Source organism: Paroedura picta, chromosome 3 (genome assembly GCF_049243985.1).
Source record: "Paroedura picta isolate Pp20150507F chromosome 3, Ppicta_v3.0, whole genome shotgun sequence".
NCBI lineage: Eukaryota > Metazoa > Chordata > Lepidosauria > Squamata > Gekkonidae > Paroedura > Paroedura picta.
This window is the reverse complement of record NC_135371.1, coordinates 93951-100971: the sequence shown is the minus strand read 5'-3', so window position 1 is coordinate 100971 and position 7021 is coordinate 93951.

Genomic DNA, 7021 nt, shown 5'->3' with positions numbered 1-7021 from the left:
AACCTGCCAAACCCTTAAGCTCTTACAGAATCAGCCTCTCCATCAGATGGCCATCCAGTCTCTGTTTAAAAATTTCCAAAGATGGAGAACCCACCAACTCCCGAGAAAGCCTGTCCCACTGAGAAATTGCTTTGTCAGGAGCATTTTACGGATGTTTAGGCGGAATTTCTTTTGCATTAATTTCATCCCATTGGATCTGGTCCATCCCTCCAGGGCAAGAGAGAACAACTCTGCTCCATCCTCTGTATGGCAGCCTTTTAAATACTTGAAGATGGCTATCAGATCCCCTCTCAGTCATCTCCTCTCTAGGCTAAATAGACAAAGCTCCCTCAGCCTTTCCTCATACACCTTGGTCTCCAAACCCTTCACCCTCTTTGTTGCCCTCCTCTGGACACGCTCCAGTTTGTCTACATCCCTCTTCAACTGGGGTGCCCAAAACTGAACACAGGACTCCAAGAGAGGCCAAACCGGAGCAGAGGAAAGCGGTACCATCACCTCCTGTGATCTGGACACGGTACTCTGAGTATCCCATTTGCCTTTTTAACCACCGAGTCACACTGCTAACTCATATTCAATGTATGGTCGACTATGACTCTTAGATCCTTTTCGCACATACTACACATTTGTCCCTATTGATCCAAATCCAAACCATTTATAAATATGTTGAACAACACAGGCCCCAGGACACATCCCTGGGGCACTCCACTTGACACTCTTCTCCAAGAGGATGCTGAACCATTAACAAGTGCCCTTTGGGTATGATTTGTTAACCAGTTATCGATCCACCTGATAGAATTAGGATCCATTCTGCATTTTACCAACTTGTCAACAAGAATATCGTGGAACCTTATCAAAAGACTTACTGAAATCCAGATGAACTATGTCTACAGCATTCCCCTGATCCATCAAGGTTGTTACTTTCTTGAAAAACCAGATAAGGTTGGTCTGATATGTCTTGGTCTTGTGAAACATGCTGAGTCCTAGAAATCATAGCTACCTGTCCCAGCTTCTCAAGGACCAACTGTCTGATCATTTTGCCAGCTACAGATGTCAAGATGACGGGTTGGTAGTTACCCGGATCCTCCTTTTTCCCTTTCTTGAAGATGGGGACAGCATTTGCCTGCCTCCTATCGTCTGGCACCTCACCTGTTCTCCAAGAAGTATCAAAAAGAATTGACAGAGGTTCAGAGATTACATCTGCAAGTTCTTTTAGTACCCTTGGATGCAATTCATCTGGCCCAGAAGACTTTGTTTCATTTAAAGAAACAAGGTGTTTATGAACTGCCCCCACAGTGATCCTAGGCCACCATTCCCATCCCCCGTGCTGTGTTATGTTTTTGCCACATGGAGCACTATTTCCCTCACAAGAGAAGTAAAATAGGAGTTAAGCACTTCAGCCCTCACTTCATCATCTGTCCCTCTTAATAAAACAGTAAGGAGGGTTTGGGTGGGCTGAGTCTGTGATCAAAACTCCCGGATTGGCCCCAGACTGACAAGCAGATTGTACCCTCACCAGGACAGACCAGAGTTCCAGCCAGTCGGGAGGCACAAAGCCAAAGTTCTGACAGGGCCCGCCCACCCAGCCCAGCCAGGAACAATCTGGAGACATCGCTGCCAGTCTGCCCCTGACCACCACAGGGAGAGGAGGTCAGTAGGGCTGCCAAGCGGGATGAGAACAGAGGCTTGTGCCAGCCCTTTTCACCCCAAGGCTGTCCTAACTGCCATGTCCAACTGTAACTTTTCCTCAGAATCCTGACAGCTGGCAGGAGGCTGCAGAGTGTGTTCCCTCCCTGTCCCTGCAGGCCTGCTGGGAAGGAGCCTCTGACAGCCCCTGACTGAGGGGAGGGAGGGATTTCCAAGAGCAATGCAGGGGAGCCTGAGGACATGGGGGTGGGCATTCCTTTTGAGGGGGGGATTTCTCCTGCCAAACAGCTGACAGGGAGGCCACAGAAAAGCCCCTTCTCACTTAAAAAACTGCTCTGACCAAGCCGTGTGTCTTTCTTCTTTGCAACTCTGCAGATTTGAGGCCATTGCACAGTGTTATTCTGCAGATGAAACTGGATGCAGTTTCAGAGGTTCTTTTGTCTCCTGTTTCATCTGCACAGCAACCCTGTGCAGTAGGCCTCAAGTCTTTCAGTTCAACAACAACCTGTGTGGGAGGCCTTAAATGTTTCTTCTCTACCACAACCCTGTCCAAAGTAGCCTTTTCTGCCTGGGGACCTGATCTTTAGACTCTGCAGGTGAACTGTAATTCCAGGAGCTCTCCAGGCCCCACCTGGACTTTGGTTACCCTGGGTTGGAAATCTTCCTGGAGGTTTGGAGGTGGGACTTCAGAATCGTACAATGTCTCAGAGTCCAGCCTTCAATGGAGCCATTTTTGCCTGCAGTTGGGAGGGAGTGGTGCAGGTGTGTCCCTCCTGGGCTATGAGCTATGACCAGCCCTTACCAGCAACTCTTTGTATTCTAGGGCAGTGGTCCCCAACCTTTTTATCACCGGGGACCACTCAACGCTTGACAATTTTACTGAGGCCCACTGCCCTAACGCTCTCTGACTCTGGTCGCTATGGTAATGTTTAAACATCCCTTCAAAATAAGATACAGACACGCCACAACAATGAACATAAGGAACATTTTATTTTCATGGAAATTTTAACTCATGACAATGACAAATCAATGGGAACCCTGAGCTTGTTTCTCTGCAATGAGATAGTCCCATGTGCGCCTGCTGGATTGTGGATGAAGTAAAGGGCCGGGGGGGGGGGAGGTGTCCTTCGTTGCCCACCTCCAGTTAGTCGACGGACCACATGTGGTCCGGGGCCCACAGGTTGGGGATCGCTATTCTAGGGTGCAGACAGGCAGACCAGCATCAGTCCTGTGAGTCTGGAAAGTGCAGGAAGATCTAAATAAATATTTACAGCCTGAAATTGTAAATAGTAAACAAGTAAGTGGCTGGAGAGACATGGAAACTGACATGAGTTTTTCTAACCTTGGCCTGGCAAATAAAAAAAACAATATAAAAAACTTTACTGAGGTCAAGACTGCTGTGCACAGAGAGTCTTCCTCTTAGGGTTGCCAGCTTCCATGTGAGGCTCTCTACCCCACCTCCCTCATGGGGAGTCTGCTATGGGGAGAGGAAGGGAAGACGATTGGAAAATGCTTTGAGGCACCTGAGGCCTGCTGGGTCACTGCGGCCCATTCCCAGTTCTCTCAGACCTCTCACAGCCCCACATCCCTCACAGGTTGATGATTGTGGGGAGACAAAGGGAAAAGGTGTTTGTAAACCGCTTTAAGACTCCTTTGGGTAGTAAACAACAGGGTACAAAAATCTGTTCTTCTAAGGAGCAACCATGAAAGAAACATGTGGGCACATAACATTTTATCAACAGTGAAGAAATGGAGAAGGAACAGGGTGGAAACCTGTGTACTGTGACTACCCCATATGTATTAGGGCAGAGGGGCATTTCGGTGTCTGTGGCCTAATTCACACAAGAAGGGAAATGACACAGAACTGGGAGGAATTGGTTGCCATGTAATCTTCTTCAAGAGTATAAGAAGGACGGTCTAATAATTAAACTAAGCAGAGAGAAGCAGACCTATCCACTGGCAAATATATTCATAAAAGAAAGAAAAGTGTCCTTTTTTGTAGTTTTCCTTGTTTCTTTATTCCGTAGGACTTCTATCAAAACAGAATCCAGGTAATATCCGTTTTCAGTGAGATTCTTTCATCAGTGACAGGTCCTCTGAGTCTTCAGTATATTTATCAATAAGTATTGAGAATTTAAACCTTATATATATTAATAGTATAATACTGGCCACAGGCATACATAGGTGCCTGTGGCCAGTTTCAGTACCGACCGGTATTGAATACAGACCGGTATCCCCATACCTATGTGAGCTACTTTCAATACAGACCGGTATCCCCACACCTATGTATGTGCTTATTTTCCCAATAGTTCCTGGAACTCCTGCCTGGCTCTGTCATCTCTGCCAAGCTCAGGAGCACCCCCCTTCCCTTTGCTCCTCACTTGCATTTCAAAGATCTCATCCCGCTTCCACCTTGCTATCTCCCTTCAAGGCTGTCTTCCCCCAGATACCCAAAACAACAGATGTGTGAACTACTGTTTTGACAACTATCCTTTCAAAGAGCACACTGATGCTACTTTCCTGTGTGAATGTCCAATTGTCAACTAATGCCAGTCCCTGGTCTTGCCCCCTTTCCCACGGCCCGGGTATATAGGTCTTGCCACCCCCTACCCTGGTGTCTCTGTCAAAGATTCTGTCTGTAAGCATATGCAAAGTGCAGATTCTGGATGCTGACTTACCAAATAAAGACTTCTACTTAAAGCTTCAGCCTGGAGCCGGAGAGTGATGTCTTTGGCATGGGTTTGCTGGGTCTCAACTGTGAGTCCTGACGGCTCCACAACGTTTCTTGCACGGGAATGCTTAAGGTTGTAATAGCTCTGCCTATTGGTGTGTGGCTGTTTGTAGGATGTCATAAGCCACCTTCTCAGGGGGTATTCCCCATCACCTAGAATCAGAGCTGGAACCTGGACTCCCTCGATGGTCACTGTTGGGTTTCCTGGGACAAAAACTCCAGCGTCCATGGCATTGCATGAGTTGAACTCCTGGAAGACAAAGGCATCATGTTGTCTTCCACTCCAGCCCACATCAGTATCTATGAAATGTCTGGAGTGGCCCACAATTCCCTGAAGGAGCATGGAGCAGAAATCTTTCCTGTTCCTGAACTCTTTGATGCTACCTTCTGGTGCTCTTATGGGGATGTGGCAACCATCCACCGCAGCAGAACAAAGTGGGAAGCCCAGCCTTCCAAACCCATCCATACTCTGCAGTGAAGAAATAGACAAAGGATAAAAGTTTTGGTGGAAAACCGAATTATTTAATTAAAGTGGCATGTGCCGACCTGGGGGCGGGGGGGCACAAACATATACTCATTGCTGCAGTTCTTCCTAGTAAAAAAAATTCATAAATTTATGGAGGTCCAAAGACTACCTACTTTGCCAATTCCGTTGCCAAGGCATACCACCTCCATTGCGAAGCAGAACTCCTGCACGATCTCACCAATGGTGGACATTCCCATCCCAAAGTGCTTCGAAACCAGCCTGTAGCACGTCGAGTTGATGAGGTACCTAAGACCACGCCCACCCTCTTCTCCACTGGGATTGGCAGGCACATGCATGTTGGCTGCCACTCCACCCTCCCCCAAAGCATGTTGATGATTTTGTTAATCATCCTGGACATCCTGAAGTTGAGGATCCAGTGGTCATCACTCCAAGTGGACAACACAAAATTATCCCACCAGTCTGTGATTCTCTTGTCCACTCACATCTGCTTGGGGAAATGCACCTCGGAGAGAGCAAACCACCTTTTCCTTGCTGCCCTGCAAGTCTTCCTGGAGAGACCCAAGGTCTGGCTTTGCAGAGCACAGCTGGGGAAGGATCCAGGAGGATGAACCTTCCTCTGGATTATCATCATCATCTTGTGGAACAATGCCGTGTCCACCCTAATTCAAAGGAGGGTGGCATAAACTCATTCCATGAGAATGTAGATCTGAGCCAGTAGCGCGAGCAGGAGCTTCTCCATTTCAAATTTGCTCCAGAGATGGCCACTCAGAAGAAGCAAAGAGCAATGGCCTACAGATGTGCTTCCTGGAGGCTTTATTCAAGTGACCTGTGGGTGTGTCATGGGATGTCATGGGGGTGTAGAGGAAAGATCAATGTCTATAACTAATAAAACTGTGCATTGTTGAAATTTAATTAAAGAACCCTATGCCTCTCTGATTATGTGCCTATGCATTTCAAATAATACGTTTTAATTAAGAAAAATTCATTGTGGCCATCACCAGACCTTTAAACAGCAGCAAGAGGGAGGGAACTAGTTGCCTAAAGTGATAGACAGGCCAAAGTGCAACAAGTTTAAAGCATGTTGCTCTCTCTTATGACTTTTAAGGCTGCAAAGAAGGAGGGGAAAAAGCACGAAAATGCGATTGAAAAAGACAAGGAAGCTATAAGGGGTGGAGGTCTAGTGAGGCACGATAAACTATCACACTTTGCCATCCCGCGGATGTTTTGCTATTCAGAGCAATGTGTGGAAATGCCCTCAGCATTTCATATTATGAACAGGAAGTTCTTAATGTGACACAAAATATTACCTTGCCATCCCCGATTCAAACATACGGCATCTCCTTATGAAGATTGTGGTTTTAGCTTGGGCTACATTTCACAGAGAGTGGCCAGATTTTGGAATGCAAAAACATTATTAAAATGCCTACTATGTATGTGTTACTTAAGATTCACACGCTGTTTTCACTCCTCCAGGGAGACCTATTGTGGCTGGAAGGGGATCCCCCTGTCAGGATGCTATGCTCCTGCAGTGATTTATATTGGTTTATTTAGCTTGTTAGCCATCAGGGAGTCTGTTCGTTTATCTAGCCTGTTAGCCATGTTTTGTTGCTCCAGTGCTCTGGTCAGTTATCCCCGCATCCACACCCCTCCCCCATTCTGTCTCCCTCATCTGTCCCCCATCCATCTCCGTTCCCCTGCAGAACGGAGGATCTCCTTATCTGGTTGCTGTGGCTCTTTGAAGTCTTCCCAATTGCAGGGCAAGGGGTTAAACGCTATGCTTCCTTGCCTGTGCCTCAGTTTCAACAAAGTTTTGTTAGAGTGTTTGCTTGCTCTGAGTAAAGAAATCTTTTGCATCAAGCCAAGGGTTTGCTTTTCAGAGTAACCAAAGTTCCTCACACACACAAACCCTGAACCTCTAGCCCAGCGTTTCTCAACCTTCCTAATGCCACGATGCTTTAATACAGTTTATCATGTTATGGTGACCCCCAGCCATAAAACTATGCAAGTGTTCTTTCACAGAAATTAAAACAAAACTGACCAATGGCGTGAAGATCCATTGTTCATGATTGTATATAAATTGTTTTTTTTTCCAGAGTTTCTCAATTCAGTTCTGCCTCTTGTCCCACCGTGCCGATCTCGCTCTTTTCTGCTGCTCCAGA